This window comes from Oxyura jamaicensis, chromosome 1, assembly GCF_011077185.1.
Source record: "Oxyura jamaicensis isolate SHBP4307 breed ruddy duck chromosome 1, BPBGC_Ojam_1.0, whole genome shotgun sequence".
In the NCBI taxonomy this organism is placed as follows: Eukaryota; Metazoa; Chordata; class Aves; order Anseriformes; family Anatidae; genus Oxyura; species Oxyura jamaicensis.
The window spans coordinates 17,717,134-17,729,739 of record NC_048893.1 but is presented as its reverse complement, the minus strand read 5'-3'; the positions used below and the strand labels follow the sequence as shown (position 1 = coordinate 17,729,739).

The 12,606-nt window shown below is 43.7% G+C and overlaps 1 long non-coding RNA gene across 1 annotated transcript; it reads left to right on the top strand.

Moving 5' to 3' along the window:
* Positions 1-292: 292 nt before the first annotated feature.
* LOC118160619 lies at positions 293-11,179 on the top strand. Its single transcript, XR_004747600.1, has 3 exons — positions 293-303; positions 8,070-8,185; positions 11,155-11,179. It is a non-coding gene; the product is annotated as an uncharacterized LOC118160619 (long non-coding RNA).
* Positions 11,180-12,606: the final 1,427 nt, after the last annotated feature.

The following is a 12,606-nucleotide window of genomic DNA, read 5'->3' as shown; positions in this document are numbered from 1 at the left end:
AAGCCTCTAGTGGTATGCTACAGGGGTCAATACCGGGCCCATACTCTTTAACATCTTCATTAGTGACCTGTATGATGAGAGTGCCCCTTCTGCAAGGTGACAGATGATAGGGAGGAGTGGCTGATAGACCAGAAGATTGTGCTGCCATCCAGAAAGACCTGTTCATCTTGAAGAAGTTGAGGTGAATCTTATCAATGTGTATAAATATGTATGGGAGAAAATGAATATGAATCAGTTAGGCTCTTCGGTTCTTCTCAGTAGTGCCCAGTGACAGGACAAGAGGCAGTGGGCAAAAACTAAGAAGTGCAGTATTCCATCTGAACAGGATGAAATTTTCTGCTGTGAGGATGGTCCAACACTGATACTGGTTGTCTAGAGAGGTTGTGGAGTCTCCATCAGCCAGCCTTCTCTAGCTGATCCTGCCTGAGTAGGATTTTGAAGCAGAAGATGTCAAGAGGCCCATTGCAATGTAAAGCATTCTGTGACAACGAATTTAATGCTATAACTACTCTAAAGTGTCTACACTATGGGGAAATATGAGGCTGAAGTGCTATAATGTAAAAGTGCCATCTTTCACATATTCCGCTAACCTAACAGCCATTTACTGCCCAGAGTTTCCCAAACATCCTTACCAAAAAGTAGATAGAAACATTAATGTTTTGTTGGTATAGTTGGTACTGAAGGTACAGATAACTACTGCTTACTTCAGATAGCAGAGGGTTTTAAAAAGTGAATATGATAATGAATTATATGAAGAAATAAATCTGAAATGTTTTCTGGTTTTGGAATATAAAAGCAGCAAAATATTCAATAAGAGTTAGATGTTATTAGCTATCTATTTACAGGGTGGATGAACTATGAATTCCTAACAATGAGAATAATTACTGCATAGTCTGACTGCTTTCAAGATTGTACTTAAAACTGAAATGGAGTATCACAAGTAGCAGTCTTTTTAAAAGACCATGACAATGACTCTTTAATGCATCTTATTTGTTTAGATTCTTTAAGAATAGCACTGAAGAATGGATTGACCTGAGAATTAAAGTAAAAGAAATATTAATTTCTGATATCTTCAGTGATGAACACCCCTTGTAGCTCCTTTTCCTATTTTAACATTCATACAAGGTTTGCAGGAAACAGCTTCACTAGACTGCTGAGGTATAAGTAGCTGTTGTACACAAATCTGCTATGCAAGTATAATTGTGATGGATGTAAGGCAATGCCACTGAAGATTGCTATGATGAAAGCTGATTGCATCTTATCTCATTCTCAGGGAGCGCTAAAACACTGCTTTTCTCTTGAACACATATTAGAAGCAAAACTGTACCTGGCAAATTTCGTCAGTCACTTCATTTTGAAATCTTATGCCCACATTTCTTCCTTCACTCCTTCCTCCTCAGCTGCATCTCTCCCCTCCCTAAAATTCATAGTGAGGAAAAAAAAAAAAAAAAAAAAAAAAAAAAAGGTCTGTGAATTCAGGTTATAGTAGAATTATACATCTTGTAGTGCTTCAGCATGCCATCTGCCACAGCTGTGAATCCGCACAGCCAGATCTATTTCTATTGACCAAGAACCTTGTGAAGGGGAACTTGTGAGACTTCCCATGGACCTCTCACAGCCATGCACTTTACATTCCATCTGAACATCTCTGTATCTTGGTCCCTTTTTCCAACTGGGGAAGAAATTAGCCTCACTGCTCTGTACTGCAAATTCATCCACTCAGTCTATCTTTGAACTGACTTAACATATGCTCAAATTTCCCTCCTGCGCTGACAGTGCACTTGCAGGAAAAGATGGCACATTGCTATCAGCTGGCATCCATCTTTCTGGATGCCACTGATGATCAGTCCTGTACATATAACTGTGCCAAAAACATTTTGCTGGTACAGTGTTTGAGGGTTAAAGTGTATTATTTTGTTAGGTACTAAGTAATATGCATACCTTTTTAATCTTGTGAGCAGCATGCCAAGAAAAAGAGAAAGGCTCTTTAATTAGGGGTTGGAAAAAAATCTTACTTTCAATGAATACAGTACATTACTTTCTCTTTGTCTCTGGAGACATATACATTACATAATACTACCCCAACCCCCACTATGATCGCTAGATTTCTCTTTTACTTACCACTTTTATTAATAGAATGAATGCATGTGTCATGCTAAACAATATTTTTTATTTTTATATATAACATCATGTCTAGGCTTTATGCCTCAAGACTTGCTTTAAACTTGAAGTCATTTCTATGAAGAAAATTTTTTCAATGCAAATTTTGTAAATATATGATTCAGCTACTGGCTTCCCTCAGTAATAGAAACATCTAACAATGTCATCTGGGAAAATTAGTATGTCTTGAAAAATTTTTAGAATGAACTGATATATGATCCTTATGTTAACCTGCATAGAGGTTTTCTCTCCTTGTAAAGAACCAAAATGGATTGTTTTCACTGTGCTACTTGTTCCTACCATAAAGCACAGCAGAATTCTATCTTCATTGGGTTTTGATAAAAAAAACAAAACAAACAAACAAAAAGTCTGAAGAGTATTTCTTTTATCAATTTCCATGACTTAAGGAAAAATATTTGCAATCATGCTGAACTTACTTTAATGTCATCTAGATCAGATACAGTTTGCTGTATCTATAGTACCCTATACAAGGACAACAGTTCATTAACCCGTTAGTATAATTTTAATTCTAGATTCTTTTGTATTCTAAAGAAAAGGGATTCCATCACTATGGGCATAATTCTCAAAATCTTGAGGTAAATTATCTCAGATCTCTGTAATACAGAAACAGACATACTTTCTCTTTTGGTGCATAGGACAGCAAATAAAGAACATAGAGTTGAAAACAAAAACACCTCTAAAATAAACCCATAAGGATTATATTTGCTTTTACAAATCAATCTCTAAGTAGAGAGAAAAAAAGTAAAGATATTCAATTCTTTGTTTTGTTTTGTTTGTTTGCTTGTTTTCTTGTGCTTTCCTTAAGATCAGACAATGTCTCTAAAACTAAAGGTTCTGAGATAACCAAATGAATAAAAATGTGGTACTCATCTTATCTGAATCATTGTTGTTAAGCTATTTACGCTGAGCCCTCCTTAACCATGCCTTGACAGAGTGAGAAAAAATTGACATTGACATAAGTGGGTGCAATTCCAATGACTTAATTTAAATTATGCTCCTTAGATGAATTTGGACAACTCATTTATGCATGGGAAGAATTAATGACTTCATGGCATCAAGTACAATGAAAAAAATTTACTACCATAAACCCAGTTCTGCGAACACTTGGAATTCAGTGTCCTTCAGAAGAAAAAAAGAAAATAAAACAAACAAACAAACTTACCGTGCTTTCTGATGAACATGTACCATGGTTTGGTAGTCATCAGAAGATAACACTTTTTCTTTTCCATGTTTTATTTTGGTGGAATCCTCAGGATCCTCAGCCCTATTAGCTTCCATAGGGTTCCTTCATGTTAATTAGAATCTAAGCTAGAAAACATGTCAATGAAAATAACTGTAGAACCTTAACCTGAGCAGTGGTTTCTTTTCTTTATTTTCTGTAAGCTGTTTGATTTTATGAATTGTACAGAAGCTCTTTAACAGAACAGAAAGCAGAGTGATGATATCTTATTATTTTTTATTTTTAATATTTTATAATACCTTGTGTGGAATTTTTAATCAAAAAATTGAAGTTAATGAAAACCACATTGCCACAGATTTCATACAAATTTGGAGAAGCTGCAGTCTTTATTTGTTCTTCTGCCATAGTGTGAAAGCACTATTCATTGTAATGAAGAGAACAGAAATATGTTTTCTGAACATCTTGTAGAAGAGTCATTTTGGACTTGGTCAGCATTGATGAGAAACAGACATCTTCAGGAGTAAATTTATTTTCCTCAGAGCCCTTTAAAATCTATATTGAATGAGCGATTCTAAATATGCTGTTGAAACAAACTTTTTTGTTTCATTTTCCCCAATAAAAAAAAAATAAATACAAACTTCATGTTTCACTTTGTAATGACTAGTTACATGATTTTGTTCCCTAAAATTGCCCAATTCTGTCAGTAACAGTGCACAAGTTGTAAATTAATCCAGAAACAAAACCTTTGCCTATTATTACATTCATCCCTGTAACTGCTTGATTAACTCATGACACTGATGTACAGTATAGGTCTCAACAAAACCTCTCCAGAGTCAATTCTACAAGGACTTGAAGTTCAGCAACTTGCAAGGAATGAAAGGAATTCATTGTCATTGAAATCATACTGGCATAAGGAGTATTAATTAGTTAATTTGACAAAGCTGCTTGCTTATAGCTTCATTTTTTATTTTTTATTTTTTTTCTTGTTAATAATTTGCACAACAAATCTTTGATGGAAGTTAAAATGTATCAGACCTATTCAGTGAATTATTCACTCATATTATCAGACTAATACATTTCCCCTAACTTTCTGTGGGTATCTTTTACCCTTGGCTACCTCTAGCAGTAAGATCATCAACTAACTATCTTAAATGGTTTCAGTTTGCCTTACGTTACTGTTTTTGCTATAACCATCTTTGCTTGTTTAGAGGAAGCCGCCTTTATAATCCTACTTTCATTTTTTTTTTGGAGATGCACACACAGACCCACAAGTGACTTTGGAATACAAATAAGTAATGCTCTTACTTAGTGTATTTATCACTTAGGAAGAAGTGAGAAAAATTCAAAGCTAGTGTTCATGTAGAATTTAACACCAAAACCCTAGGAGCTTGGACTCTTAAGCTGAGAGTGCACTGCCAGCATAAAGGGCAGACACTGTTGAAGACTGAAGATCTGGCAACCTGCTTGCACAGGGGCTTTATAGAGATATATGTGAAAAAAGCAATAATATCAGAGAAAGCTTTTTATTATTATTATTTATTTATTTATTTATTTAGCTGATTTAAATATACAGTTTATTCATACCTAGGCAGCTATAGCTCTTTAGGAACTTGAAAACATTTTTGAGATGACAGCTATAGCTCTTTAGGAACTTGAAAACATTTTTGAGATGGCAGTCTAGAAGCTTATGCCAGACATGGCTTTCAGAATTACAAACAGATTCTTGAAGCAAGTAATTTAAGTCTTTAAGATATTTAGGTCCATTTTTTCCATGCACCACACAATGAAAATTTCCATCAAATTTCCACTTTCCATGGAATTTCCATGCTATGATACTGAATGTGTCCACTATCCATGAAGACAGTAATACTTGAGAACATACCAGTACAAAAAAGGCAAGGATCTCTTGGAAAGAGTCCGGCGGAGGGGCACAAAGATGATACAAGGCCTGAAGCATCTTTCCTATGAAGAAAGGCTGAGAGACCTGGGTCTGTTCAGCCTTGAAAAAAAGAAGGCTGTGTGGGGATCTTATTAATGTTTAAAAATATCTGAAGTGTGGGATACAGTGGGATTTGGCCAACCTCTTTTCAGTGTTTTATGAGGACAGGACAAGGGACAATGGCCACAAAATGGAGCACAGGAAGTTCTGCACCAACATGCAAAAGAACTTCTTCACAGTGAGGGTGACGGAGCACTAGAACAGGCTGCCCAGGGAAGTTGTGGAGTCTCCTTCTCTGGAGAGGCCTGTCTGAATGCCTACCTGGGCAGCCTGCTTTAGAGAACCTGCTTTGGCAGGGGTGTTGGACCCGATGATCTCTTGAGGTCCCTTCCAACCCCTACAATTCTGTGATTCTGTGATACCCAGTCAATCAGGTGTCTTTATTGATGATCTGCATATGCAAAATATTTAGTGAATGTTTAATAAATTCATAGGGGAATGTTATGCTTCACAATGTCAGATCTACCACATGGGTGCTGTATGTTACCAATACATGGATTTTTGCTTGAAACTAACACAAATTCATGGAGCATCGTATTGCAAAAGTCATAAGTATGATTTAAAAAGCATGCCATCAGGCACCTTCAAATGATCAAGTCTTACACTATTCAAAACTGTTTTTATGATACCGGACTTCACTACCACGAAAGCCAGAAGTCTGGAAGAATGGTAACACTGTGGTCCTTGATCTTCACAGAATCCCAGATCTGCAGGGGTTGGAAGGAAGCTAGAAAGATCATCGGGTCCAACCCCCCTGCCAAAGCAGGTTCCTTAGAGCAGGCTGCTCAGGTAGGCGTCCAGACAGGCCTTGAATATCTCCAGAGAAGGAGACTCCACAACCTCTCTAGGCAGCCTGTTCCAGTGCTCCATCATTCTCACTGTGAAGAAGTTCTTTCGCATGTTGGTGCGGAACTTCCTGTGTTCTATCTTGTGGCTATTACTCCTTGTCCTGTCCCCACAAAACACTGAAAAGAGGTTGGCCAAATCCCTCTGTCTCCCGTACCTCAGGTATTTACACACATTGATGAGATCCCCTCTCAGTCTTCGTTTCTCAAGGCTGAACAGACTCAGGTCTCTCAACATTTCTTCATAGGAAAGATGCTTCAGGCCTCATATCATATTTGTGGCCCTCCACTGCACTCTTTCCAGGAGATGCCTGTCTTTTTTGTACTGGGAAGCCCAGAATTGGACACAGTACTCCAGGTGAGGCCTGACCAGGGCAGAGCAGAGGGGGAGGATCACCTCCCTTGACCTGCTGGCCACGCTCCTCTTAATGCATGCCAGGATCCCATTAGCCCTCTTGGCCACAAGGGCACACTGCTGGATCATGGTCAACCTGTCGTCCACCAGGACCCCCAGGTCCTTCTCCGCAGAGCTCCTCTCCAGCAGGTCATCCCCCAGACTACTGATACGTCCAGTTGTTCCTTCCCAGGTGCAGGACTCTACACTTGCTCTTGCGTTAAACCTCATTTCCTTTCTTCCTGCCCATCTCTCCAGCCTGTCCAGGTCTCGCTGAATGGAGCACAGCCTTCTGGCGTGTCAGCCACTCCTCCCAGCTTTGTGTTGTCAGCGTACTTGCTGAGGGCAGACATTATTGCCTCATCAAGGTTGTCGATGAAGATGTTGAATAAGACTGGACCCAGCACCGACCCCTGGGGAATACCGCTAGTCACAGGCCTCCAGCCAGACTCTGCTCTGGCAATCACCACCCTCTGAGCTCAGCCAGTCAGCCAGTTCTCAACCCACCTCACTGTCCACTCATCTGTCCCACACTTTCTCAACTTTGCTAGCACGATGTCATGGGAAACAGTATCAAAAGCCTTGCTAAAGTCAAGGTAGATGACATCCACCGCTCTCCCCCCATCTACCCAGCTGGTGATGCCATCATAGAAGGCAACAAGGTTGGTCAAGCACGACTTCTCCTTGGTGAATCCATGCTGACTACTCCTCATAACCTTCTTCTCTTCCACTTGCTTGCAGATGGCATCCAGAACAAGCTGCTCCAATGCCTTTCCAGGGACAGAGGTGAGACTGACTGGCCTGTAGTTTCCCGGATCCTCCTTCCTGCCCTTCTTGAAAACTGTAGTGACATCGGCTATCCTCCAGTCGTCAGGCACCTCACCCGTTCTCCAGGACCTTTCAAAGATGATAGAGAGCGGTTCGGTGATCACATGTGCCAGCTCCCTTAGCACATGCGGATGCATCCCATTGGGACCCATGGATTTGTGTGCGTTGAGCCCACTCAGATGCTCCTGAACCACTCTCACATCCACCAGGGGGGAGCCCTCCATTTCCCACCTCCCTGCCTCGTCCGCCCCTCCACCACCTGCATCAGAAAATTGTCCTCAACGCATTGTAGGAACCGTTTGGATTGCGTGTGCCTGGCCGAGTTGCTTACCCAGCAGATGTCTGGGTAATTGAAATCCCCCGTGAGGACCAGCGCTCAGGATCGTGAGGCTATTACCAGCTGCTCGTTGAAGGCCTCATCAACCTCCTCCTCCTGATCTGGCGACCTGTAGTAGACCGCCACCACGGTGTCCCCCATACCAGCCCACCCCTTAATTCTCACCCACAAGCTCTTCACTTATCCTTCACCCTCCCCCAGGTAGAGCTGGGTACACTCTAATTGCTCCCTCACATAAAGGGAAACCCCACCCCCACGCTTCCCCAGCCTGTCTTTCCTAAAGAGAACATAGCTCTCCATGACAGCGTTCCAGTCATGCGAGCTGTCCCACCACGTCTCTGTGATCGCAACGAGATCATGGCCCCACGACCGAACACAGATCTTGAGCTCATCCTGTTTATTTCCCATGCTCCGCGCATTGGTGTACAGGCGCTTTAGGGAAGCAGCAGGTGCAGTTACCCCTGCAGAGATGCAAGAAGAAGAAACCAGACAGGGCATTGGGAACACTTCCTTCTCTGAGGAGCCCTCAGACGATCCTATGGGACAGCTCAGAGGTTTTTCCCTAATATCTTCTACAGTGACAGTAGTGACGACTTCCCCCAGCCCTTCTCTGTCACTTTTAGCTCCCCTCCCTACCCTCATCAAACCGAGTTTAAAGCCCTGGTAATCAGCCCAGAGAGCTTGCTCCCCAACACACTTGCGCCCCACTTGCTCGGTAGGTGTCTCTCCGCAGCCCACATACCCGGCCTCTCAAAGGAAGGCGCAAGGTCAAAATACCCAAATCCCTGGTCCAGACACCACCCCCTCAGCCAGTCATTTACCTGTCCTGTTCTGCTCCTTTTATCTGCATACCAGTCACCCAGTGGGAGGACAGAGGCTGTCCTTGAGGCTGTTAAAATTCACATCTTCAGTTTACTCTGTAACAGAAAAGCTTAACCTTGTGGTAGAAAAAAATGAAGTATGTGAGAAAGGAGATAGATGTATGAAGGAAACCAGAACAGGCAGTCAATATGTGAGAAGTAGAAAGAGGATCAGACAAGAAAACCAATACATTTACTTTAGATTGAAAAATAAGCCCAAATATTTATAGAAATATATCACTTTTCAGACAATGGATTTAGGTATTCTCTTTAACAGTTCGAAAACATGTACTTTTTTACAAGCCCTAAAGGACAGAAGCAAAAATTATTTCAGCTCCTGTGACTCTGTCTTTTTTGGATTATCACTATTTTCTAGTAAAAACAGTAAAGATATTGGTTTGATTAATAAACAGTGACAGCTGAATAATGTCAAATTATAACTCATGATTTGAATGAGTTATAAGCTCAGATCTAAACAGAAGCAATAAAAAGTTAAGCTTATTTCGATGTTATTGCTGTATTTGTCTATATAAACAATAAGAGATTTTCATAAAAGTCATATGTGCAACCTATTCTTTTAGCTTACCTGTCAAATGGAAACATATTTTCTATATATAAAGGCACTGTCTTTTTTTTTAAAAAAAAATAAACATTTTAAAATATATATTTATTGTGTTTTCAGAAAGGAATGTCCAAGAGATAATGCAAAGAAATTAGTTTCTGAGTACACAGAAATGTGAAGAATGGGAAAGGGGGGGGGAAGGGTGGGGGAAGCAATCATTTTTCCTAATCACTAATAAATATTATTTCATTGCATTTTATTTCACAGAATCACAGAAATGAAGGGGTTGGAAAAGACCTCGAAAGATCATCGGGTCCAACCCCCCCTGCCAAAGCAAGTTCCCTAAAGCAGGCTGCCCAGGTAGGCATCCAGACAGGCCTTGAATATCTCCAGAGAAGGAGACTCCACAACCTCTCTAGGCAGCCTGTTCCAGTGCTCCGTCACCCACACTGTGAAGTTCTTTTGCATGTTGGTGCAGAACTTCCTGTGTTCTATTTTGTGGCTATTACTCCTTGTCCTGTCCCCACAAACCACTGAAAAGAGGTTGGCCAAATCCCTCTGTCTCCCATACCTCAGGTATTTACACACATTGATGAGATCCCCTCTCAGTCTTCGTTTCTCAAGGCTGAACAGACCTCTCAGCCTTTCTTCATAGGGAAGATGCTCCAGGCCCTCTATCATTTTTGTGGCCCTCCACTGCACTCTTTCCAGGAGATGCCTGTCTTTTTTGTACTGGGAAGCCCAGAATTGGACACAGTACTCCAGGTGAGGCCTGACCAGGGCAGAGCAGAGGGGGAGGATCACCTCCCTTGACCTGCTGGCCACGCTCCTCTTAATGCATGCCAGGATCCCATTGGCCCCTCTTGGCCACAAGGGCACACTGCTGGATCATGGTCAACCTGTCGTCCACCAGGACCCCCAGGTCCTTCTCCGCAGAGCTCCTCTCCAGCAGGTCATCCCCCAGACTACTGATACGTCCAGTTGTTCCTTCCCAGGTGCAGGACTCTACACTTGCTCTTGCGTTAAACCTCATTTCCTTTCTTCCTGCCCATCTCTCCAGCCTGTCCAGGTCTCGCTGAATGGAGCACAGCCTTCTGGCGTGTCAGCCACTCCTCCCAGCTTTGTGTTGTCAGCGTACTTGCTGAGGGCAGACATTATTGCCTCATCAAGGTTGTCGATGAAGATGTTGAACAAGACTGGACCCAGCACCGACCCCTGGGGAATACCGCTAGTCACAGGCCTCCAGCCAGACTCTGCTCTGGCAATCACCACCCTCTGAGCTCAGCCAGTCAGCCAGTTCTCAACCCACCTCACTGTCCACTCATCTGTCCCACACTTTCTCAACTTTGCTAGCACGATGTCATGGGAAACAGTATCAAAAGCCTTGCTAAAGTCAAGGTAGATGACATCCACCGCTCTCCCCCATCTACCCAGCTGGTGATGCCATCATAGAAGGCAATGAGGTTGGGCGAGCATGACTTCTCCTTGCTGAATCCATGCTGACTACTCCTGTGCGTACGTGGCCGAGTTGCTTACCCAACAGATGTCTAGATAATTGAAGTCACCCATAAGAACCAGCACCCGTGATCGTGAGGCTATTACCGGCTGCTTGTAGAGGGCCTTATCAACCTTCTCCACCTGATATGACCTGTAGTACACCCCCACAATAGTGTCCCCCATACCAGCCCACCCCTTAATTCTCACCCACAAGCTCTTCACTTATCCTTCACCCTCCCCCAGGTAGAGCTGGGTACACTCTAATTGCTCCCTCACATAAAGGGAAACCCCACCCCCACGCTTCCCCAGCCTGTCTTTCCTAAAGAGAACATAGCTCTCCATGACAGCGTTCCAGTCATGCGAGCTGTCCCACCACGTCTCTGTGATCGCAATGAGATCATGGCCCCACGACCGAACACAGATCTTGAGCTTATCCTGTTTATTTCCCATGCTCTGCGCATTGGTGTACAGGCACTTTAGGGAAGCAGCAGGTGCAGTTACCCCTGCAGAGATGCAAGAAGAAGAAACTAGACGGGGCATCGGGAACACTTCCTTCTCTGAGGAGCCCTCAGACGATCCTATGGGACAGCTCAGAGGTTTTTCCCTAATATCTTCAGCAGTGACAACTTTCTCCAACCCTTCTCCATCATTTTTACCTACCCTCCCTTCCCCTGTCAAACCTAGTTTAAAGCCCTGGTAATCAGCCCAGAGAGCTTGCTCCCCAACACATTTGTGCCCCACTTGCTGAGTTGGAGTCGGTCAGCAGCCCACATGCCCGGTTTCCCAAAGGACTGCCCAAGATCAAAATACACAAATTCTTGGTCCAGACACCACCCCTTCAGCCAGTCGTTCACCTGTCCCGTTCTCCTCCTTCTTTCTGGGTCCCAGTCACCCAGTGGGACAACAGAGAAGAACACTACCTGCACCTCCGATCCTTTCAACAACCTTCCCAGGGATGCAAAGTCCTTTTTAATATTCCTAATTTTTCTAGTTGCATCTTCCCGGGATCCAACCTGAATGACAACAAGATGATAGTAGTCCTCTGGTTTAATGAGCTGTGGCAGAGCCTTCCTAAGGTCTCTGACACGTGTCCCAGGAAGACAGCACACCTCTCTGGATAGGTTATCCGGGTGACAAATGGAAGCCTCATTTTCCCTCAGCAAGGAGTCTCCGATCACTAAGACTCTCCGCTCTTTTTTTGTGGCACTGGTTGTGATGCAGTGCCCCGTCTGGCCCCGATCCCTATGCTCAGTACTTCCCCCAATCTTGACATGCTTCTCAGGGCTGCTTCCCAGGTTTGGACTACTGTCCAGACCCTCAACCTCTTCCTTTTCCTCCCTGAGAGCTTCAAATCTTCTACCCAGGGACACCGTGGGGGTAGGGTAGGTGGCACCGTGGGTGTCAGGGGAAACGTCTGTTTCTGCTTTGAGCTGAGACAAGGGTCCAGCCCCTTTCCTCTTGTGGGCAGTCAAGCCCTCTGTCCTGCATGTGATCAGCTGGGTCAGCTACTACCCCCATGCAGGGACTCATGAGGGGGCTGCTAGGCATCAACAGGGGCAGGTTGACACCTCCTATCTGTCACCCTCAGAGACTCCCAGGAGCCCCTCAGGCTGCCGATTTCTCTCTGCAGCACAGCCACTTGCTCGAGGAGTTCCTTGAGCAGGTCACACCTGCACTCATGACAGCCCTCTCTTCCTTCAGGACCTAGGTGGGCCTCCAGATTCCAGAGCTCCCCTCAGTCACCTGCCTGGACTGCCATGTCCCGTCGTCCCGTCCCCCTCCGTGTCCCCCCCCCCCCGCCCCCCCCCCGGGGTTCCACCTGAGTGCCCACCTGAGCCCAGAGAAGCAGCATCTCCTCTGTTTGGGTTGCCACCTCAGACTGGCCACTGCGACGGGTGCCCACCATGGTGAATTCTAGGTGCA